Below are 25655 nucleotides of genomic sequence, written 5' to 3' on the forward strand. Positions count from 1 at the left end.
CCACTCACATTTTTGGGCAGCTTGCATTTTTTATTTCTTTCGCTGCCTTCTCAGTGGAGATTGAACAACAGCACTAGTCTCGAAGAAAGTTTGAAGCAGAATGAAAATTGTCGCCCCTAGAGTTATTCTTACTAGTTTTTGTTTGCTTTCACCGCTTCTCTTTAGCTTTTGTCTTAGTGCTGTAAGCTTTTCGGTAGCCACTTGAGACTTTGGATCAATTTCCCGAGTACAAAAGACTAGGCTCAAATTGGACGCTTACCCAGTCTGAAAGAGAACACGCAATCTGGCTTCCACCTTATTTCCACCGCCGAAAATTGCCACTGTGTTTGGACACAATCGGCTCGAAACGAGCATTTCTGGAGGAGATAAAATGTTCAAGATTGTGACTTCGGCGATGTCTTTGGGCTTTCAGGCATCACAATGTCAGATGCTTTCCATATAAAGAATAAAGACCTCATGCTTGACATCCATGGCAGGGCAATTTAGGCACTACTTTTGTATTTTGTGCACGGAAAATATGCTAATCTGCATGGCTAACAGGCTGCACAGGGTTGTGACGGCATTCTCTCGAATAGCTTGTCAAGGAGCACAACTCCTAACCTTTATCCTAAAACAGGAATTCACTCGCCCTATGCCAGTCATGAAAGAATGAAAGTCCATCATCAAGCACACAAATAAGCAGGTCTAATTTATATCTGCCACGCACTGCATTTATGGAGAAAACCTGGGTACTTTTTTAGGAGAGAATAGCTTTGACAAAGGTTGGCTTGCCAAGATTGACTGCCTAGCATTGAGTTTCCTTCAGGTTTTTTTTCTTTTTTTAGCCATGAATAAGAACTCTTCCTCTGACCCCATACTTTCTTTTGGCCTGCAGAAACACTGTCCTGTCTCATTCAGCAACAACAGGCTGCTGTTGTGGCATACACCTCAGAAGCCAGGAAACTTGTGGATGAAAGTGCTGCAGGCTCCGTATCCACCTTGTCTTCGCTGCAGTCCACAGTCCAAGGTCTGCAGGAGGAGCAGACAGCACATATGGCTACAGGCTTGGTATGTGACATTCAATGCTTTATATGAGCTGAGCCTTTACGCTTGCTCATTTCTGCTTTTGGCGATTGCTTTCACTGGAGACGCTTCACGACTGTAAACCTCTCGTACTGCTCTATACGCAGGGTCATTGGAAGTTTCCTGCAAAGGTTACTTGTACAGGCCCTGAGTAGCCTGGAGGAAGCGCTGCACTGTTAGGCTCATGATGGCAATTAGTGAAACCAGTAGGCACTGTGAGCTCTTTAATGGGGGTGTGCGAATATTCGAAATTTCGAATACTAATCGAATATGTTTGATATTTGATTCGTTTTCTTATTCGAAAATTTATATTCGTGAATTCCCCATTACTCTCCAGCGATCGTATACTGTGAAAGGTTTCATAAATTTGACCGTGGCAAAACCACAATATCTGGCCAACTTAGCCAGCGATCAAGTTAAAACTTCGAGGAAAACAATACAGAGGTCCTATTCCCTTCCTTCTCTGCCGTTTATCACGCGACCGACCGCATCCCGACGCCGCAAGCCTTGACCTCGTGAGATTTTCTTTTAGGTGGGCTTTTCCACATATGACCTGTGCTGCGAACAAGATGGCCGATGGCCCGCTTCGAACAATCGCAACGCGATATCGCGCTTTTTTTAAATCATTCCGTAATACGTTGCACATTTAATGCCCACATCCGAAGAATGCGTCCTGTCGCCTTCATAACTCTCCGAGCGTGACTTCCGCCATTCCGTATTGTAAATTACGCTATGCGGGAAAGCCTACTTGCGGAATGCCGCGGGAGCCTCGTGAAAGGGCGCGTCTAGTAGTCACAATAGTGGCAAGCAATCCTGTTAAAATCCTGCCTATTGCATGGTGTATTGTAACCTGCACACCTCTTTAGCGGGCGTAACGGCAGGCGTGGCAACAATCCGAAGGCATCTCTAGCTGGAGTAAAAAAATAGCATTTGCTGCGTGGTTTCGGTTTCTGAGCTTCACCGCTGCGCTGCGGCAACTTCAAATGTCGGCCCGCGCATTCGCCGATAGTCCAATCTTCTTCTTCTTCACCCCAGGTATATGGCACATACCCACGCGGGGGATTGACCAAGGTGTAGTTGAATAAACAAAGAAGTTTCCATAGAAGATGATGACAAAAATGTAGCACCAATCGTGAATTTTGAAAAATCAATGAATAAAAACAAGAGAACAAAATTGACAGTTAAATAACAGACAGCATTTTGGTGAAAAAAGAAGAGCTCGTAGAAGTTTAAAAGAATTAGCACATCAACCTACCAGTTGCAATTATGTAATCGTGGAGAAACCCACAAATAGAACCCAATGCAAATCCCTTGGCGTTCGCACCAAACGATAATAATACTGGCAAAGATAAAGGGAGCCCTAACCTGGAGAGAGGGACCTCCAGGTAAATCTTTCTCTGAAGTGCGAACTTTGGGCAGTAGAGTAGAAAATGGTCTAAAGATTCAACTTTCCCACATGCGTCACATAGGTTCGTCGGTGTCAACCCACACCTGCATAGATATAAATTCAAACTTGGAATCCTGCATCGCAACCGCGTCATTGTTACCTCACACAGCCTGGATTTACACGAACGGACGTTCCAATTATATGCTAAGTGCTGATAGTCTGTGGTATTTAGTAAGGGATCTCGTAACCTGGCTGATATATGCAGGAACCGCTGAAACCTGGAAATCGCCAGCAGGCTGAAATTCGGGACGGGATGTGTCACTGACCCGTCAAGAGCCGACCTTGCTAAGTAATCAGCCACCTCATTTGAATGAATACCTGCATGGACAGAGACCCAGACAAAACGGACCACCTTCAAAGTGCATGGGACAAAAAATCGCTGGATACGGCTCAAAAAATCTTCTTGTGAAGTGTCAAGAGAGACTAACACTGACAAACAATCAGCGAGAATAACAACATGAGACACATGGCATGGAATTTTGTGAAGGGCCATACCAAGAGCCAAAAATTCCGCAAAGAAGATAGGAATATAATCTGGGATGCGGACGGAATAGCTCCATGCCAAATCCTGCGAAAAGATGCCAACTGCAGCTTTTTGGCAGTTGACGAAGGCATCGGTAGCAAGCACCGTATGATGGGGGTATTGCTCTATGTGATCCGAGAGAATACCGTTTAAAATGTTTGCTGGCATGTGTTTCGCATGAGATAGGAAGATGTGGTCGAAATGGAATTCCACTGCTGCCGGCGTGTCATCAGCCCACTGCAAAGAACTGAGATCAACACCAATCGGTGTTAAAAGGTTCTGCGTTAAAATAATTTGTGGCATTTGATACCTTGGCCAATGATGAGAAAAGAATAAGGCCGGCTGAGACACAAAAATAGGAGTACTGACATCAGTCACTGGGTCCATCGACCTGAGGAAAGTTCGCACCGTGAGTATTTGAAAACGGGAAGTTAGATCAGGGATACGGGCTTCCAGATAAAGCAGGGCTTTTGAAACTGATTTTGGGAGACCAAGGCAGAGGCGGAGAGCGCGCCTTTCCAGTAAGATTAAGGGTTGAATCTTGTAGCTTGCGCTACCAGAAAACAGAATGCAACGAAATTCAAGTATAGGTCTTACGTAGGCTTTGTATGGTAACAATAACGTGTCGCGGCGCATCCAACTTTTTATTGGCGATTCTTGTAAGCCGGCCTAGAGCGCGTTCTCCTTTAAAAGCAATTTTCTTTATATGAAGGTTCCAATCTAATGCTGGGTGATAAGTAACACCCAGATATTTTACGGATTCCACTTGTGGAATCTGGAGAAAGCGATGGACTAATCAAATGTACAAAGGCCTGTCTGGAGGAAATAACAAAACTCCGCATTTGTCTAAATTCAGGGATAAATTAATACCCTGCAACCATGCTCCAAGAGCATCCAAATATCCCTGCAGAATGTGGTAAAGGGAGTGGATATCCCTGGCCGAGGCGAAAAAAGCTATGTCATCTGCATACACAAAAACTGTTATATCAGGACGAATGGGGATGGCACTCAACAAAATATTAAAAAGCAGAGGGGATAGCACCGAGCCTTGCGGCACACCTCTTGATTGATATGTATTTGAACATAGGGTTCCCTCGGCGCAGTAAAAGAATCTGTCCTTCAGAAATTCAGATATCCACGCATAAATGTAGGTTGGAAGATGTAACTGAGCAAGTCTGTAAAGTAAAATAGTATGCTCTACACTGTCATAGGGCTTTGCTACATCAAGAGTGACCAAAGCTGAAACTTCTCTTCTGCGTAGCGTGAGCCGGATTCTGCTCTCTAGATCCACATGCGCGGACCATATAGAGCATCCACGACGAAAGCCAATCTGGGCTGAGCTGTGACCGTTGATGTCATGAACATGTTTTGTGAGGCGACTGTGCACTATTCTTTCTATTAATTTGACTAAATTTGAAGTCAGCACAATTGGCCGAATATTATCTAAGACGTATCCTTTTCCTACATCTTTCATTAATAAAATAATTTTGGCCGTCTTCCAAATGCTTGGAATCCATGCATTTTCCAGAGAAGCATTGACCATATCTAAGAGGGCGCTTGTGAACTCCTGGGCTAAAATTTTAATCATACCAACAGTGACACCATACAGTCCAGGAGCTGCAGGATGCAAAATTGCCAGGACTGAGAGGAGCTCTGATGCGTCAACCTCGGTATAATCGGAAGGGGGTGAAATTGTGCACAAAGGGACGTTGCTCTGCGTCTGGAAGCGTAACGCCAATCCCTGAGCAATACACTCCAGGCTCTCCTGAGCCTTTTGAGGTGATAACACTGTTGAACTAGTGAGAAGAGGAACGACAGAACTCTTGTTACGTTCCATGAATCTATACAGGGCTTTCCGATGACGAGGATTTGAAAGATATGTGTTTAAATTTTGGTTGTACTCCTCCTTGGCTTTTGCAAGTGTTCTTTTGAAAGATGCAGAGAAGAATTTGTAATTTAACCAATTAGCCGGACTCTGGTTGCAGGACAGCCTCTTTCAGGCCGCTTTTCTGCGACGATAGGCCTTCTCACATTCTTCTGTTCACCAAGAAGACGGCTGTTTAGTAGAGGCTGCTGCGGGCACAGCGAATATTGAGTGGTCTATTGCATTTTGCAAAAATGAAACCGTCTGCTGAGCTGAGCTCTGTCATCCCGGCTTGTATTAACTATAGAGGCAAGTTAGGCTGACATCAGATTTTTATATATTTTGTGGATGACAAATTTATGGGTTACACAACTAGCTTTAAGAGGAGATAACCGGATAGTGAAAGTTATAGGAAAGTGATCACTAGACGTACCCGAATCCTCTGTCGACCAATCAGTCACATCTAGCATACCTGCTGATAATGTTAAGTCAATGGTTGAGCGAGCAACCCCTCGCATAAAGGTTATTTCTCTAGAATTGCAGCAGCGTACAGCATTTGCAGACAGCCACGACCAGAGAAGCTGGCCGCAGGAATCAGTACGACTTCCCCCGTCACTATGGTGAGAATTAAAATCTCCTGCGATGACTGCATTGTTTGTGCCAGTCACCAAGCTGTCTAATGAGTCTGTCCTGTGTACACCTGAAGCAAAATAGACATTAGCAATTGTAATATCAGCACAATGCGGAAATGAAATTTTGATCGCTAAAAGCTCACAGTCAGGGAGAACAATTTTCTTAGAGATAGATGCCTGATGACATAAATATTTAGGTAGCATGGTTACCAAGCCACCTCCCCTGCCAACATTTCGATCTGACCGGAAAACTCGAAAGTTTCTCATTGAAAATGATTTATACGGTGATAACCACGTTTCTTGTAAAAGTACAATATCAGGCTTATGCTTGTGAATAAGTATGTCTAGATCTGGAAGAGAAGATAAGACGGAACGGCAATTCCATTGTAACACTTTGATACCTGCCATGATTATTGACCAATTGAAGAGGTTGAAACCGCCTCTTTAAGGATATCAACATGGGGATGAAGTTTGGGTGGTCCCTTTTTAGCTTTCATCTGCGGAGAACTAGAATTAGATGGTGATGAGGAAGCACGGCGCTTCTGCGTAGGGCACGACATTTCGACATCTGTTGTGCAGATGTCACTGCGACATTCAATGCTAGGAACAGAGATGTTAGGTGGGACCTGGGGAGCATCAGAAGGTGATGTAGAGCGGCTAGCACTAGCTGCAGAAGCTGAAACATATGCAGACGTTGCTGCCAGGACGGTTGTTGATGGTGACGCAGACTGAACTGCAACAAACTGAGCTAACGCCTCAGAGAAAGTGTTTAGCATTCGCTCAACCACATTATTAAGAGCGTTTTCGACTGTGGTCACAATTGAGGTAGTCAAGTTGGACTCAATGTCCCCAACAGAAGCTTGCACATGACTAGCATATGAATGTTTTTTCCTGTTATGAACAGCGTAAGCATCGGCTCTTGAGCACCGCTTCTCTTTGATAATGTACAACAAGCTACGCTCTTCACTACGTTTTGCGCAGTTGGCATCATCAGCTGAGTGACTGTTGCTGCAGAGGCAACAATGAGGCTGCTCTGAAGTGCAGTGATCAGCAGAATGACCTTTTCCACATAAACGGCAGCGGGTCTCCGACTTGCATGCTTTGCCACTATTCCCGAACCGCCAAGAGTTGGTGCATTGAAGAGGGCGGGGTTCTAGAGTGTCCACACGGTATACAATCGGCCAGATTTTTAGTTCAGCAGGGCAGGAAGAGCCAGCAAAAGTGGTTATTACAGACTCAGTAGCAACACGCGAGCCGTTTACCTCTCTACTGCAGCGGTAGACTGAAAGGACCCCAACGGCTGCATCCTGAAATTCCTGTAGAATTTCTTGCGGGGATGATGCTGCGTCGACACCTCTTACGATACCCTTGACACATGCCAGCTGTTCGGGAATGAATGCTTTCACCGGCAGCGAGCTGAAATTTTTGACTTAAGCAAGTCTGCAACACAAGCGATGTCCGAGGACTTGCACACTATTCCTCGACGGCCAAATGGACGCACCTCAGAGATCTGCAGGTATTGGGCAGTCAATGATCTTAGCTCCTGTTGAATTAGTTTGGGGGTTTTCATTTTGATCACACCTTCACCGATTGGGACGATGGCCACGGGAACCGCATCAATGCCATTTTTGTGAAAGGACTCAAGTGGCAGGCTTTGGGCTGGCAAGCTGGCAAACCAAGCTGCCGACCCTCCACCTGGGAAGATCAACGACATCTCTCAGCAAAACGCACTCTAAGGTTCACATGAACTGCGTCTTAAACTGCGCCTTGGCCAAAACCCCCCAACGCAGAACGGGCTCACCAAGGATGAACAAGACGGAACCACCAGAAGATGCAGAAAACAGCAGCGGCCAGCAAGAACACGTCAGCACGTCCCAGCTCCGCGCAGCTTACTTCTTTTTTCTTTTTAAAACCCGTCTCGCCGCTCCAACGCCAGTGTGTGTTCCCCGTCCCCTTGCTTCCATTTGAGTTGTTCTTCCAGCACTCCAAAACGGGCGGCTCGCTACGGGCTTGCAGGTGTTAGCGCTATGGAGCTGCCTCATAAGGCCTTACTGCATCTTCAGCATTTTAGGCAGGATTTTTTTTTTCCGGGGTCGCTGGCAATTTTATCAGCAGAGGCCTTCGGATGAACCGGCCATTTCTTCGGGTCCATTGAACTCCTAATGAATGAGGTTTTACTAGTCATCATGTTATTTTTTGTTGCCAGTCTTGTCACTTTATAGATTTTGTTTTGCATGACCTCATTATAGTTTGGATACTGTTATGCTGTCTAATTGAGTAGTATACATTCATGTACACATCACGTTTTTATAAGGTACTGAGGCAGTCTAGTTTTGTTTATTTTTCTTACAAAGACCATACCCGATTTTGAAAAAATATAGGCAACGTTTGCTTGTTCGTCGTTTTCAGAAATTTGTTTGTACTGTGCAGATATTCGATTCGATATTCGAAGCCATTTTTTCTTCATATTCGTATTCGATTCGTATTAGAAAATTTCAATATCTGCACACCCCTACTCTTTATGGATGTGTTTTCAGTATCATGTGGAATGCTGCCTGTCAGGAGCAGCCAGCTCTCCAATAAACTGCCCTGCAGCACCGCCAACAACAAGCCTGTGAATTTAGTGGTACTTTAGGTTCTTTGTGATGTTCGATAATTGCCGCCAGTGTCAGGACTAGCGCTGGTCACTTGTTGCAGTTACATACCCAAATAATCCTCAAAAGGTCGACAAAAGCCACTGAAGTAGTTCAATGGACACAGCACAGCTTAGTGTGCTCAGTTCATGCATTCAGTTTCCTTTTAAGTGCATGCTGAGCACTCTAAGCCGAAGTATAGCTGTGGGACATTAAAGGCCACACATCATCTGTGGTTCGCAATAAATGTGCTCATGTAACATTTGAACTCCCAGGGCCATGACTGTTAGGTTGCGTATGCTATTTGCAGATTTGTATGCATGAGCGCTGTGTAATCACTGGTATCCCATAGGGATGCTTGTGTTAGAGATAAGCCAAATCACTGTCACAGCTAGGTTCCTTCAGACAAAAGCTTCGTTGCGCTGTGTAACGGTGGCGCTGTGATTGTGATTACAGTCAAACCCCGCTACAACAAACATCGCTTCAACGAAATATTTCCAGATCCCCATCAGCTCGCCATTGAAAGTAATGGAACAAATTTCTCATCACAACGAACCATTTTTGGGGCGCGTTTTCGCTTCAACGAACTTTTTGTTTTGCGAAGCTGGGTTTAAAAAGCTATCTTACAATAAAACAAGCATATCACCACCCACCTGTGTGCTTCCTTAGGTCCACGCTGTTTTGTTTCACTAAGCTATATTGTTCTACAAGGGGGTAGTGGGTTCAGCAGCCGGCGCGCCCCATGCATTGCGGCGAGGCGGCGAGTGCGGACGAGACCCGGATGTTAGCGGCGGCCCTGTAGTCGCGTGGGCTGGTGTTGGTGGTGCCCATGTGCTGCCTCTCGCACGGTTGTTCACGCATGGCTTGCAGCTTAATAATAATAATAATAATAATAATAATAATAATAATAATAATAATAATAATAATAATATTAATAATAATAATTTTTGGGGGAAAGATGGCGCAGTATCTCATATATCATTGGACACGTGAACCGCGCCGTAAGGGAAGGGATAAAGGAGGGAGTGAAAGAATCGTAGCTGAGCAGTGCTGCCATTCAGCGGAAACATGCTGCAGCAAAAGACTCTTGGCTATGCCTCTATGCTAGGCATCGATGATTCCAAAGCCAGCTCAGGGTGGCTGACCGGCTTTAAGCACGAAATTGACGGTAATGTGCTTTGCGGCGAGTCGGCCACTTCAGACTCCGACGCTGCATCCGCTTACGTCAACTACAGTGCCGGAATCAATGGAGAAGTATGCCACATCAGACATCTACAATGTGGATGAAACGGGACTTTTCTACGAGCTCCTCCCCTCCAAGACGCTTCACATGAAAGGCCAGCCATGCAGCGGAGGGAAGCGCACCATGGCACTCGTGGCAAAAAAAAAACAGAAGAAGCTGACTGACTTCTTTGGAAGTAAATAATGTTTTGAGGCTGTGTTGTTCAACCTGACAGTGTTTTTGGGCTGTTTTCACTTCAAAGAAATTTTTCGCACACCCTGTCAGTTTCATTGTAGCAAGTTTCAACGATAGTACTCTTCATACTGGCTAAGGGTTCAGTACAACAGCTACAGATGGAGCATATACTCTTGTATGGGTTCAGAGAGAAGGGTTTTGTCCTACAGTGCCGGTGTCACTATTGCTGATGTTAGTTTTTAGGTAAGCAACCAAGCGAAGCTGCAGAGGCTGTGCCAGTCTCTTGTTCATGAACGGACGCAGGAAGCACAAAAGAGACTATCAGAGCTGGAAGTGCAACTGTCTGCCCTCGCGGATCAGGTCTCAACTGTGTTGAGTGCATTCTTTGTACCGTATTTATTGAAGCTTGGATCTGTTTTCTATAGCAATTCAGTGTCTTGGTTAACGTGCATCAATAGAGGCCTACTACCATAGGTTTAGTATATGAAGGGGATATACTGTCTTGTTCTTTACCATGCATGGCAATGTAACTAGGTTCTCTTGATGTGAGTTGTGCTATCGTAAACACCTCTAGGCTGTGTGAGCAGCAAGTAAGAAACTTAAGTGAAGATGGAATGGAAAACCAAAGGTTTCAGTCGCTATTCAGGTAGGAGGTGTTGCAGCAGAAATGTCTTGAGACCAGTTACCCCACCCTTGCACAAAACACGTCAAGCACTCCAAACTACTCCAAACTCGCTGCATTCGAATTCGGCGGCGCCGTGCGCCAGCTAAGGGGACAGCCATTTCAAAATGTTAAGGTCCGTTGAAGCCCGCTTATAATGAACATGACTGTCACGCAGCTTTAGTTCCATATGTCCAGAAGGTAGCAGCAAATTGGCTTGTGAAAACAAACGTCTCAGTGTGCAATTCTATGGTGTACATTTTATATGCATGTGTGCGAACCAACTGCAGCCCCGCGAAGTTTTCACACGCATTTTCGAGCCACTGCCCATTCTTTCTCGCTTGCCAAACACGAGCCGCACACGTGTCGAGATAGAGGCTGATCTACATCCTTGGGTTTGCATGTCTTTAGAATCTACCGTTCGTCGCCTTGTTACCAATCGGCCGGCCTATTATCAAATCCTATTATTATGTTAATATACATAGATTACTCTGTGGTTTTCGCCTACGACTGCTAAATAATTTACAATTGAATTTTTGTTCTTGTTGTTTTCGTTTCGGTTTCATCAGCCTAACAATGGCAGTGACGTTTAGTTGTTTAGGCCGTGCGAGCCACGAAAAAAAAAACTAGTATACAACCTTTGTCCGTAATGTTCCGAGACCGAGTCTATTAAAAATGTGTTTAACATTGAAATCATTTGTGCAGCACCCCTTCGAAATGGTCGCCCTTGCAGTCTATACAGAGCTTCCAATGCTTCTTAAGGTCTTGGAAACAGTTGGAAAACTCTTCTTTTGGCAGGGCTGCCAGCTCTTTTGTCTTGGCGACGGCTTGAATGGCTTCCATGCTCTCCGTCCAGTGACCTTTTAGGGCTCTCTTCACATGAGGAAACAGGAAAAAATCGCATGGGGAAAGGTCTGGACAGTATGGCGGATGGGGAAATGGATGGGAGGGGGTGGGTAATGCTGTGCTTGGTGACAAATTCTGTCGCGCTGAGAATAGTGTGAGGCCTTGGGCTATCGTGAAGAAGGATCCATTGTCCAGGTGGCCATAAGTCAGGCGACGGTGTCGCAGTGCATCACGCATGTGTTGGACCACGCAGATATAAAACTCCTGATTCATCGTCTGCCCTTGTGGGACGAACTCGTGGTGTACACCTCTGGCATCGAAAAAAAACTATCAACACAGTGTTTGTTTTGGTCTTCTGTCGCCGCACCTTTCTCGACGCCGGAGAGCTTGTGGATTGCAATTCGGCGCTCTACCTCTAGGTTTGAGGATCGTATTAAAAATACCTTGTTTAGTCTTCAGCACTGATGCTGTTGACGAATGCAGCATCCTTCTCTGCCTCGCAGAGCAAATCACCGCTCACTGATGCCCGCTTGTCCTTCTGGTCCTGTGTGAGGGAGTGCGGCACAAGTCTGGAATTCAGCTTTCGTTTTTCCAAGTTGTCACGCACAATTTGGTGGCATGTTGTCTTACTAATGTCGAGAGCATCTGATAGCATGCGGCCTGTAATTTTGCGGTCTTGCTGTACGATTTCCCTGATCCGAGCCACGTTGTTTTCATTCCGCGAGGTTGAAGGGTGCTCCTGCCTTGTGTCGTCTACCACAGACGTTCTCCGCGAAACGAACCTCTTGGGCCACTTGAACACTCGCGCCCGCGAAAATGTCTCGTTGCCTGAAGCGTCGTGAAGGAGCTCATACATCTATGTGGCTGTCTTGACAAGCTTCACACAGAATTTTATGTTTACATGCTGTTCGAGGTGGACGTCCTTATTTCCACATTCACTCACAATAGAATGCGCAGACAACTAACGACAACGTATTTTCCTATATGTAGTGCCATCTAGCGGCTGCCACAACAATAAACATAAATAGCTCAGGTTAGCCCGAAAAGATGGTGCTACGCATGCGCACCAGTGTTTGCTTTGGGAAATCATTTCTAGAGAAAAAAATAACTCTGTCACGAAACTTTATGGATGAAGGTTGTAAATTTCTTACCTGTCATTTTTTGTCACTCAAATCTTGAAGTAGGTTGTCTTAGTGTTGTAGTGGATTAAAACTACGTATCAGCGATTATATTTTGCAATCATAGTTCGCGCCCGAAGGAACCGGAAAATTTATTTGAATTTTGTATAGCGTGAATTGAAGGGTATTTTTTTAATGCACTGGATGTTATCTCTGCTGAAGTTTCAATTCAGATAAGGGTACTCAAATAAAATTGAGTTCGAATTACCGATACCGAGAATCCATTGTATTGTTTAAATAAACTTCGGTGTTTCAGTGCCGTCTCTTTTCGGAGGAAATCTCTGTACACCACCACCGGCAGGAACTTCTTGTAGTCTCCAATCTGGAGGAAAACGCGAAGCTGCACGGGCAGTTGGATGCCCGCAACAGAGAGGACAGCACAATGTCAGCTGCACTGGAGCACAAGAGCATAAAAGCTGAAAAGGTTGGTGCGCACTGCATTATTTTATGCTATTTCTCTTTGTCTAACAAGTTCAGCTCATGACTTCCTAGACATTTCCCCCGAACAAACTATTGGTAGCAATCTATTCTGGTCTATCTCCTATGGACTTGCTTGTTGTCCCCTTCAAACTTCTTTCATAGCTTGCAGTGAATGAAGCTATGGCTTGAAAATGAATCTTTCGAGCCTATTGATGGGCCCTAAGCACTTCACTTGTTTTGCATAAGTAATGTTATTAATCTGATTTCTCATTATTTGATTTATGTTGAATTTCTATACTTCTCAGTGAAGGTAGGCCAGTGGAAAGTTGTGCAGTGTGGAAATGTAGAAAAACTTTCAGGCAAATCAGGTAACATGTTTGCTGAAGACCTCTGCCTTACTGACTAGAGCTGTGCCTTTGCTACCACTTACTGTAGTTGGCATGTTCTCTGTACCCTGTGCAGTGGCTGCTCACATCAAGGTCATAGTTAAGGCCTGTAATTATCTGCGGTGGAGAATTTCATAATCTGAATTTTTAACAAATAATGTGCAATATTCCGTGGGAAGCCTCTCACGCATTCACATGCGCATCTTTTAATTCCCGCAGCAGCGGCAGCCGTGCCACCTGTTCTTGCCTACCTGCTTTGTGCTTTTGGCTGCACAGTTCTGTGCCCATTCTTCCTTTTCTTTTTTCCTGCTCGTGGCCCTTTCCTTGCCTTTTCTTTCTAAGTGGCCTGCGCTGCCAGCTATCGACGTCCATAGAAACTCCCTCTCGCCAATGTTTGTCTCGTGCTTCGCTTCGATGACCCAAGGTCATCAAGAAGTTTACTTTCACTCACAGTTCGTACGAAAGCTCGCTGTCTATCTCAAGGAACAGCGAAAAAATTTGCACTCTATTCACCATAGTTTGGTCAAATATACACGGGGTGCTTTCTCAAGCAGGACGACACGCATTATTTTTATGCAACTTCTGTGATATCGATTTCAAAAAGGAGCCACTATCATTACTCTTCCATGTAAGCAGGTGACTGCGTTTCTGCCATTGCTGCAGCGCTTTAATGGTTAGCTTGCTTGAGTGGATGCGGGGACAAGCATGTCAAGGCATCAAAAATTTGGATTCTGTTGAAAGGTGAAATTTTGTAGCAAAGGATTAAACTAATCACACACTAATGATGTTATCATTCCTACTAATTTCCAGAAACTGAAATATCAACTAAAAATGAAAATGTGGTGGATAATACACAAATCTGCAAACATTGTTCAAATTTGCGATTTTTCGCGGAACCGTGGAAAACTAGGGGCCTTAATTATAGATGCTAGGCTCTGTAACGAGTGACAGTTATTGGTTCACAAGTGTCTGGCTGCTACTATGCGAAGTGTGACCTGCAATATTTCATACCGAAGATTCCAGGATTTCATTTCTTGTGCAGAATTCCAGTGTGTTCACCAACGAATAACTGCACTGTTGCAGTCTTTAAACCATCTTTTCATTTCTCCTGCTGTTAGTCTTTGCTGCCGTTGCTACGGGCATGCTAGCTTAACTAATCCTCTCGCAGATTTATTGATGCTTACTTTTTACAGCGCTTGTCTCTTTATGAATGGCTGTAAAACCACCGTACTTGTTTGTGGGAGGTGTGCACCTGAGTGCACCAAATTGCAGGTATTGCAAGCAGTTTGAGTTCTTTGCATTATATCATTCTTAAAGGACATATCTTTTCATTTTTTGTGTTCAGCATGTGTTGTGGCAGATTAGTTTTCGCATGGGTTCATTCTCCTTATTGTTTCCTTTTTTTCTTTTCTTCCAGGAGGTGACCATTTTCTTGCAGAATTGCGAAAACTTTGTGCAGTTCTTGTCGTTAAAAGCTCGGCAGAAATACTCGGCGGCCAAGGTATGACTGAAATTACATTCACATGTACCAGTCAAGCTGACTTATAACTACACGTTACGACTGCTGGAAATGTATGCAAAGAGAGGGCGAAGAGACCTCTGCAAATCGAAACTGCGGGCCAGTGCTCTGAATGCTGGAGCAATATTTTGGTGTGTGTGAAACTGTGTTGATCTCGGGAGAGGGTCTGTTTGCGGAGATAGTCGCATGCTATACATGTGGGGTTTAATGACATCAGGCGTAGGGCATAAAGCACTGGGACTTTGTGTTGGAAGAAGAGGAAAGCTAGCTGGTAGTTGTGCCTGTAGCTGCTGCATATGCTGCTTTTAGCACAATGTACAATGAATTTGTTTTTATCTATGCACATACCAAGTCAACTGCTTCACTTTGTTCCAGTTAACATGGGCCTTCTTTTTGCATGCACTTGATGTTAACGGGAGCAAAACATCAGCTTGAATAAACTGGAACCTTGAATTATCATTTCACACCATAAGCAACTGGAAAGATTCCTTTATCTTGGGGAGAATTGGATTTAAAGTTTTCCCGACTGGTTGCTTCAAACTCACGATGTCTTTCACTGCACAACTCACTGCACAACGCACTCATTGGTCTGCACGGAATGCTGTCACGCATGATGTCATTCCATGCACACCAATCAGAGTGTCATTGTGTCAGAGCACAAAATAACACTAGTGCTTTAAAAACTGGTCGTCCAAGGCTTGGGAGAACGCTTTCGTGAGCTAGGGATTGGAGAAGGAAGCAATTGGCCTATGAAAACAATCTACCTTACGTGCCATAGAGCCAGAAACAAAGTGACATCAGCGAGAACTCTGGTTTGGGCCGCTGAGGCAAAAGCAAAGCGACTTAGATCCAAAGGCCCCGCAATTCAACTCTCAGCAATTCAAACGAATGCACTTAGGCGCCCAGACCCTGCAGCTCAAACCGCTGAGACAAAAGCAAGGCGACTGAACCAGCAGGCTAGCGCAGCGGTCAAGACGGTGGCTGCTCGGTTTGCAATCAGTTGTGGTTCAAGAACAATGTGCACTGTCATGACTTCTACCCCAAAAGCTGATAACCTCGCTGGAGTTACCAACAGCTACGTCTCGATACTTCGGCTCTGCTAATGCTGGACCATTTGCATTGAAACACATGTAACTGTCCTGTTCGCTTTGGTGTGTGTGTGTGTGTGTGTGTGTGTGTGTGTGTGTGTGTGTGTGTGTGTGTGTGTGTGTGTGTGTGTGTGTGTGTGTGTGTGTGTGTGTGTGTGTGTGTGTGTGTGTGTGTGTGTGTGTGTGTGTGCGTGCGTGCGTGCGTGCGTGCGTGCGTGCGTGCGTGCGTGCGTGGGTGTGTGTGTGTGTGTGTGTGTGTGTGTGTGTGTGTGTGTGTGTGTGTGTGTGTGTGTGTGTGTGTGTGTGTGTGTGTGTGTGTGTGTGTGTGTGTGTGTGTGTGTGTGTGTGTGTGTGTGTGTGTGTGTGTGTGTGTGTGTGTGTGTGTGTGTGTGTGTGTGTGTGTGTGTGTGTGCGTGTGTGTGTGTGTGCGCGTGCGTGCGTGCGTGCGCGTGTGTGTGTGCACACATTATGTCTTCTTAACAAGCCTTCCAATAGTCATGGTTTGACCAAGGCATACCCTTCCAGTGAAGCTTCATTCAAGTGGCTACATTTTAACCACAGATGTCAGAATATTCTACTGGACCTCTCATATTTTCTGGATGGTTGCAACCGCCAATTTTGCATTGGCAATTTTTACCACAGCTTAGGTGCTAGGGCTTTATTTTATGTACCTCTGACATGCAAGCGGAGGAAGCCATATTTAGTGCGATAAGGCTGCTCATGCCAGTTTTGTCTGGGCCGGTGGCGCAAGTCCAGGTTTTATCCCTTACTTAGAAAGTACTTTGAAATTTTATTCTCCACATAAAGTTGTACTCTTAATTCAAAATGCTATCAGCCAATATTTTGCTACTGCAGGGGTTCTCAAAATAGAATCCATGAAAATTTTCATTCCTAGGGGCACTTTCTTGGTCTCCCTGAGCACCTATATTCATGCATTCTTGAACCCCCACCTTTCCTTTTACCCACATTATTTTGGGACTAATCATACTATAATTGCTCATCGCTGGCTGTTTTACTGAACAGTCAGTCATTATTGGTTTAATATGGGCACTTTTTGAGGAGTCTTGTTTATGTACGCTCTTTTTTTTGTATGCATGTTAGCCAGGAACGGACGGCAGTCGAGATATGCAGGGTTTCTGAGCACGTTTTGAAAATTGCTGGGTTTCCTTGAGGCTATAAATATTGTGAACCCCTGTTCTGCTATAATGTCAACTATTTCCAGAGAGGAGTATTTTTTCACAATTCAAGTTAAAAAGGTCCCAAAGTTCTTATGTCAGCACACTAATGAAATGTGCCCTGTGTTTGGCACATCATAGCCTGAGATGCTTTTGCACCATTACAATCAATATAATGAACAAATTAAATATCCCTAAAAACAGTGCTTTCTTTCATCAGATATGTTATAGTCAATTCAGAGGATGATCTCAGCTTAAGAAACCGTTTCTACTAAAGCAATGGGGACAGCATTAGCATGTATTTTGTGGGAAAATAAGCTTTGGCAAATTCATTTAAAATCCAGTAGTATTATTGTCAAAGAAGTACTTCCAACTGGGTTTATTGGTGTGTATTGTTGGTGCGTAGATAAGATAGAACGTGAGCTCATCGAAGCCTTCTATATCAAGAATCGAGGTGATTATTGCATCAGTGACACGTCGGTTGTTCTTCGCCACAGTGAAATGCTGTTTCTTGGTGCACATCTGTGAGGGGTGATTGTCCACTGCGATTAAGAGCATGGGTAAGGGCAAGGGCTGTATAATGCTCTTGCTTGAATATATCCTGTTGAAAGTGCAGCGCTCGTCCTGTTTGCTTACTCGTCTGTGTTGCCATTTTTGCGCTCTCATCTCTTTGAGCCTTCATCCATTTAGTACCGTTCAAACGGCATTGAACTTTGCGGCATTAGGCTTTCAATGAAGTTTTGAGCCATGTTTAGAGCTTGTTCGTTTTTTGGTTTTTCAGCATGACAGATCAGCTGACAGTGTCCTCAAAGGGCTTTGTTTCCAGTGCAACAACCATTCAGCAAAGCTTCTCCAAGGCAGCAAGTGATTGTTTGGCAAAAGTGAGTGAGCTCGCTTCTTTGTATCTGTACGCACCTGTTAGACAGTTAGGTAACAGAACCGTTCGTGACTTTTTCTGTCAGTACACATAACAGAACTGTGCAATAAAAGTGGTGCCAAGTCATTTTTGAAGTTCATTCATGTGAATCTAGGCCACTACGAGGTTTCGCTGGACATTTACCATATTGTTCTGGAACCTGTAATGTGCGTTTTCCAAGTGATTCATGTTTCTCTTCTTTTTTTTTAAATTTGTGTATTGTACCCACTCCTGCCTGGCCCCAAGCAGGGCTTACAGTATATGGAGATAAATAAACCAAGTAAATAAAATAAAAACTGCTCTTGCAAGCAGCTGAAAATGCTCCACCCGATTGTTGTCATTGAGTGCAATGCACAAATGCAGCTCCACTTGACCTTTCTAGTTTAGCCAAACAGAGGAGGTAGCTCTAATGAAGAGTGAAAGCTTTGCAGACCTCAAAAAAGGTCACAGATTAACCCCTCACCCCCAGTGTGAGGACAGCCACTATGGAAGAGAGAAATGAATATTTGCTGCTGTTGTAAGGGGCAGTCCACAATTTTTCTTTTCAATTAAAAATCAATACTATCTCTATTTCTCGTGCGTTGATGTTTTTAAGCAAAAAAGATATATTTATTGCTGAAAAAATTTATAAAGCTAAAGTTTTTGTTTTTTCTCCACCATTCGATTCAAACTCGTGAGGTCAAGTCCTAAAAACACTCCGTGATCGCCGTTTAGAAATGAATGGAAATGTAGACTACCCTCCGAGATCTGTGAAAAAGATGATCACCACTGGCTGTTTGGATAAGGGTATTGCATGACGTCAAGAAAGACATTTGTGCACTTTCTTGTTATGTATATTGTAACGTAGTGGTGACGGCAATCGAAGCAGCAATGAAGACGGACAAAATGTCTTCTCAAAGAAAACTGTTTTTTGAGCTGACATGCACCCTAAATGGACTGAATCACTCGGGGGCAGCGAAGAGGCAAGCGTGCTCGGCGGTCGTCGAACAGGATGCCCGTCGTTGTCGGCCGTGCTCAATTTAAAGCTGATAGCGAACTTTCGAGATAAAGCGTGCAAAGTTACTACAACATTCCGGAAAAACGTAGAATCAGCTCTGCCTGGCTGCGATTAATCGAGTTAAATCTGGTCACGTCTTGCGTCGCAAACAAAGCGATAAAATGGTGAGGCGGCAGACTTGAAAAACGAACAAATACTGCAAATATTCGCGGCAATATATATTCGGATGCAAGGCAAGAAAAGATGGCTTTTCCATATCAAAGGACCCCTTCCAGCGAATAGCATTAGCCGATTCTAATTATCCTGCTAGCCTGAGTTGTATGACAATGCTGGGAGTGGTCTGAAAATGCAGGGAAAGGAGTACTTCCTTCTATTTGCCACATCCCGCACTTCCACTCAAGCCGGTTTATGAGAATATGCAAACACCATTGGCTGGAAGGGGGACCTTTGATGGGAGAAAGCTGCTTTTTTTCTTGACTTTTATCTAACTGTAGCTTATAGAAGCTTTGTTTTAAGTGACAGTAGCATCTTTGTCATTGGAACAAGGCAATATGTTGATGCGGACTTCGTTTAATTTGTCCTGAGTGTCCAGAGTACCACAGCGGTGAACTAGTGGTTTAAGGATCCGCTTCGTATGTGGGAGGTGTGCGGTTCGATTCCCAGTGCCGTTAGCTACTCACCGGTTTCCAGTTGGTACAAGTATTCTCCTTTCCTGGCGCTCAGCTTCTTTGGGGCAAAATGCTTGTATACTGGGCTTTTTACCTGACATTGACGAGGCGAAAACACCTTGTGACATGGCGCTCATTGGCAAAAGTTGCCCTTGCACCATTAAAAATCCATCAACAACTTCAGGCATACATTGCGCTTGTCTTGAATATGAATCAATCAGTTTGTTTTTCTTAATGAAGGCATACGAGTCTTCCCAGAGCCTTTCCAACATCCACAGGGCTGTAGAGGAGATTGCCACCACTGAGGCTGGTTGCCTTTCTAAGGTGAGTTCTGCCAGTTTCAGTATGGGGGCGTAGAAACGTGGCCTTTCAGTAAGCTGCTCCACAAAAGCAGTCTAGCCGAGCAGCTTGGAACTGAAATATCCCAACATAACTTTCCTGATTTCCGACATTTGTTCTAGGCTCTTGTAGAGCAAAAGGGAGAAGCAGAGAATCGGATGACTGCCTGCATTTAGAGCACGTCGCAAGCAGTTTCCGAGGGCTTTAGGGGCACTCGGTGCCAGGCAGAGAACGCCAAGGCGTTGGCCGACAAGGTTGAGACAAAGGTTGGCGAGAACTGCAGCCAGATGTCGCTGTCATGCCAGGGTGGCACTGTGCAGACTGCCAAAGTGCAGGACGGTCTAGAGGCGCTGCGTGCCAGTGTTGCGACCAGCATGGCAACATGCTCATCCGCAGTCTCCGATTTCTTCATCCACGATCTGCAGGAATACGTCCCCATGGTTGAGCTGATGCATTCAGAGCCCACAGCCGTGGCTTGCAGTGTCTAAATTCATTTGGGATTAATTTTGTACAACTTACTAGTAGCTTTCGTGATTGCGTTTCCAAAACCCCCCATCTCCAATTTCGCCAATGTTTGTCCGTCCAAAGCCTGTCTCCATGACCTTGAGGTTGCTCGGGAAGAGCAACCTCTGTCTCGACAGTCCCACTGGTGGCAGCATCTGTTATCGCAAGGCAGTGGTGCATCGCTTAACCACTACACCACTGCGTCAGGAGTGTTATGGGGTCTTCCAGTGGTCTACGATACTAAACTCGAGGATGACCGATTCTGCCAATGTGGGCATTAACCCATTAATGCTATTGCATGATAGCTTAAGTCTGATTTTGCCATTTTTTTTCTGAAGCCTGCTTGACCTTAAAAATCAAGCCTCGAACCAAACTCAAATGCTTAGCGCATCTAATTCACATTTGGCCTAACTGTGTTAAATTGGCCATCATTTCTTTTCAGTTTTTTTTTTATTTCGTATGAAACCTTGTTTCCAGTGTAGTGAACAGGAACCACTGGTATATTTGACATTATATGTGCAGCACTTCTGATCAGACGAACAAATTTTTTGGTCCCTTGAAGTTCATCTTAAAGGAAGCCTGCTGTACCTTTTCGGATCTCAAATTTCTTGAATTTCTGCGTGCTTTCTGCAGGTTGCACGCCAAAGCGATGCGAGTACAGGTTCCCACCGGACCTTCCCAAGACTTCGCCACATGAACGCATTTTGAACCGGCTTCGGGCTGCAACGAACTTGCTGCTGCAACTGCCCTTCCACTTCCTGCTTCTGATGATGTGAGTGCACAGTATGCTTTTTTTGTAGCGATAGCTACATTACAGTAGCATTTCCAGCCTTCAGTGTGGCGGTGCTGTGGTGATGGCAGCGCCGCCATGCTGTCACGTGGTTGGTCACGTGGTGCGGAGCAGCTGCCGGCGGCGCGGCGCCATATCTGATCACGTGGTTCGTCACGTGGTTGGTCACGTGACCAAGCTCCACTCGGTCAGCTGTAGGTAGCTAAAGCTGTAGGTAGCTGCAGGCAGCTGTAGGTAGCTGTAGCTAACTTGAAAAAGAATGCAGTAGGTACCACTATAGTTTTCTTGGCTACATTCAAAGGTCCTCCACAGCCATATTTAGAGTTGTTTGCTTGTGTAAAAATGTATATGATGTTCAATAAAGCCAGTGCATACAAAAGAAAAACCAAATAAAACTGAACAAGTACAGCATCATAATTCATGACTACTTACGCTCCCTTTAAAACATCATTCAGCTAATTATACTTGTTCACTGATAGTAATGTGCCTCAATGATATAATTTACACACAACGTATGACATACACATGAAGTAAGGTGTCATTGTACGCCGTGGTCAAAATTGAGAACTCCACGAGCATAGTGTTTGACGAAGAGTAAACACAATACATAGGCAGAAAGAAGAAACTGCTGAGTTTACAGCAGAAAATTCTTGCAGAACAATTTGTTCAGGTCAATATCACCAGAATTATATCCCCTGAAAAACAATAAGAGAGCCTATTAGTGACCTTCACTTGCCTTTGTGAGATGGCAACCTATTTCCGGAGAACAGTTATAACCAACGCTAATTAATTTCACATGGTCAAAATGGGCACTAATGCTTGGACTTGACAGCTGCTCTCCCTACATACCTATATTCTGTACTGCACTACCTCACTGGTACATATGCGACCTCTCTACTGCATGCTTGGTCCCCTTATGTAGATTCAAGAATATATTTTTTTATTTAATGTGCACAAATATTTGGCTGACCCACTTCCCGGTACAATACCTTTGCAAATTGAGGCAGTTGGCAGGCTCTTACTTTAACCTGTGCTTCCAGCCTTAACCAAATGCAAGGACTAATCATGACAGTTTGTGCTGAACAGCTTACTGCATACTCTATACACCTCAAGACAGAGTCTTGCCCACATAACGTCTGCATTCGTGAAGTGCCTAACAGATATGCACTTCGAGGTAGGCAGCGTTGTACCCTCTTTAAGGTGGCAGCAGATCAAGTCCAGAAAACTTTCAATTGCCTTTCTTGAGCCATCATGGCTAAGGCTGGGGCCTAGGATGAGCAAGATGTTCTCAGCTTTTGTGATCCTTCAGCCCGGGTAGAGTGGCTTGTCCTGTTTACAAATTCAAAACAATCACAATAGATGACAACTCCATTTATTAGGGGCAGCACCAGAATCCCAGAATGCAAGAGTTCTTAATTAGGTGCAGCTGGAAACGTACCTCTTTTCAACCATGGAAAAATAAAATTCAATTTTCTCTTTTTCTCTCATTGCTTGAATTGTTTATAAAACCAAGATGCTCAAATAAATTATTTAAAACGTCTTTATTGCATTAATAGCTCATATATTGATGCCGTAGCAGACATGCATGCGTGCACATTTGTTAATAAATAATGTGAACGGAAAAGAAGTGAGCAAATTGGTTACATTCATACAGTGCGACAACGAAGATGGACACTGACAGGGAGACATCACAAAGCACTGACTTCAACTAAGTTTAATGCTGCATACTATGCATATATGGATGCAGTTCGATAAACACGCGACGGTAACGAAAATATGCTGTGTCACGTTATCTCTAGCAGCGGCAATGGGTGAAGTGTTGCAACACAGAACCCGACGATGAGAGCAAACAAAAAGCACGGCCTAAAAAGATGCGATGAGGGCTGATGTAATGAGACGAACAAAAAATTGAATGGAGGATTAAATGTACCTTCTTAAAAGTAGCTAATGGGAGAAATGGCAAATCAGTAGGGTTGTTGAAAAGTATGCGTGTGAGTAACGAAAGAGCCAAGAAATTAAGTGGAATAGGTAAAGAATGAAAGTTCTTTTTCCAATAAGGCTACTGACGGTTCACTGGCACAGATGTCTTGTTGCTTGTTGATGAAGGCTGCCTCAATGATTTCCCGAGTAAGTTGATTGCTGTGCTGCCGCGATTGCAAGCAGTGCGACAGTTCAAAGAACATGGATCATTCTTAGGAATGACCACAATTCTTCATAAGTTTGTCAACAGATATGCCAGAGAGATAGCCGAGGCTAGTCAAATAGCAAGCAAAGAAGATGACCGGGTCTGCACGCGATTGGTGTTTGCATCATTTCTTAGCGATTGGATCTCAACAGATGGATCAGGAGGTTTTTGTTTGTCCATGCAACCTTATGTGTCACGCTGTGCCTTTAGTATTCTTGCCTTGTATCGCTGAAAAGAGAGTTCACGTGCAGGTCACTCCTGGTGCTACAGATCACGTGGCAAACAAACTGCTTTCCTTTGCATTGCATGTTCGCTGAACTGTATATACATATCTGCAGTGCGCGGCAATTAACTTATTAGAAGTCAGCACTTTGTGGCGTCTCCCTGTCATTGTATATGTTCAGTCCCGCCGTGTGAATGTAAGCATAAAATACCAACTAGCCAAGCAAAATAATTTCAAGCTGATCCAAGTGATATGGCTTGATACGTGTTGGGCTTTGAGTAATACCTTTCTATGTAAACATATTACTGAAGAGGCTCGTAATTGTTTACATTCAGACTCATTGAAATGCAACCTTTTTTGCACTGAAATGGTCCCTCTATCAGTGGTAATTCAGAACTGTGCTTTGCAGGTCCTGCAGTTTTTTTTCTTGCTGTCGATTAAAATACTTTTTTTTTCAGAGAGAAATGCTCACCTGCCATATACTAAACCCGTTAATCTACCAACTGCAAATTTCAGACAAGAAAGCATATAGTGCAAAACAAACATGCCGTGTCTTTTATCTGCAAAATCAATCTTTTTTCAGTTTAGAATGCTTTGCAGCACTTTACAACTAAGAACATCAGAAGCGCCAGTTGCGCATGCCTTGCATTTGGATGATGCCTCTGGAATGATAACTCTTACGAACCTTAGTGAAATACTTACCGGCCAAAGCACTGTGACTGGTACGTTCTGCTTATAATTCAACTTGTTTACATCCCCCTTTTGAATTGGTCGCCATATGGAGCACTGATCAAAGTGAGGGAGGCTCCAACCAAGTTCGGAGGCAACAAAAAATATAGATCGCACTTTTCTGCCTTGTTCCTGACTTCATTAAAGCCAACAGCATACAATATGACAATCACGATAGTTAACTAACATATTTTGCTGTTGACAATTCTGATGCTAAAGCTTCGCTTGGTTAATAATGCTGTTTTTACTTGTGTCTGCCCTAGCTAAGGCAACTGGAATCTGAGCTTGAGGCGGTAAGGTCCACAAAAATGCTAGTCAGGCACTGTGCTCATACCAAAGAACCAAATCATCGCACGTCACAGTCAATGGGCTAAGTCTTCAGCATAACGCATCCACAATTATTGGCATGCACACAGGTCGTAATAGAGGGGGGAACCAACTTTTTGATCTAGTTCCTCTCCATTGGACATATGACATCTCATAAACCATGTTTTGATGTTCAGATTCTCATTCTGTAAAACCAATGCTTCCTTTCATTCTTTTTTACCTCGGAAATCCAAAAAGCGAATTAACTTCACTGGCATTGATTCATGACCGTTTCTTTTTTAAGTCAACAATGCCTTTGTTAACAAGCGTTGTGTTGCTATCATATTTGTTCTACTGTACTCATTAGTCAGAATTCTTTGTATTTTCGATGTCCGGCGCCCACTCCCGTCTTTAATTCCTCTACCGCCTTGGGAGTAACTCCACATAAATAAGTAAATAAATAATAGCAGTCTGAGGAGGTGGAGGGTTATTCTAATAATTCTCTGCTAGAAAGAACTCGGAAAAAGGAATAGGAGCTACCAAATTGACGGTCTCTTAGCTCTTCGGCTACCATGCTTTAGAACGCGAGAAGGAGAGGGTGTTGCGAATGCGCTGGCGTAGTTACATCTGAAAAAAAAATTCGGTACACTCAAATCGTCCGCATTTCCGCGGTAGCGAAAAAGTGAAAGAAGATCGCGCGCCTATATGCGCACAATGCTGCGACAAACAAAGGCAAGAATTATCATACCAGGACGCTCTCGCTGGGCGCAGCCAATGGTGCAGTAATGTTGGGAGAGTTGTTCTTGTCCTCGCTGCTTGATACATCTGACGAATCCATGTCAATGCTGCTTGCGCTTTCGTGCGGCCGTATCGGTTCAGCCTCCACCGGCGCGAAAAAGTCGACAAGGACAGCAAATGCACTTTCATAGTGTGTAAGCGATGTGGAATACAGTTACACTCACAACTGACATAGCAAAGAGCGGCCATGACGTGACGAGAGCCTCCACCGGCGCGAAACAGTCGACAAGGACAGCAAATGCACTTTCATACTGTGTAAGCGATGTGGAATACAGTTACACTCACAACTGACAGAGCAAAGAGCGGCCATGACGTGACGGGACATAGCCTCCTCTATTTTTTCATGCCC

The 25655-nt window shown here is 44.3% G+C and overlaps 1 pseudogene; it reads left to right on the forward strand.

Moving 5' to 3' along the window:
- LOC144125882 (uncharacterized) overlaps positions 1-20259 on the forward strand; it is a 56538-nt pseudogene extending 36279 nt beyond the window's left edge.
- Positions 20260-25655: the final 5396 nt, after the last annotated feature.

This window comes from Amblyomma americanum, chromosome 1, assembly GCF_052857255.1.
Source record: "Amblyomma americanum isolate KBUSLIRL-KWMA chromosome 1, ASM5285725v1, whole genome shotgun sequence".
In the NCBI taxonomy this organism is placed as follows: domain Eukaryota; kingdom Metazoa; phylum Arthropoda; class Arachnida; order Ixodida; family Ixodidae; genus Amblyomma; species Amblyomma americanum.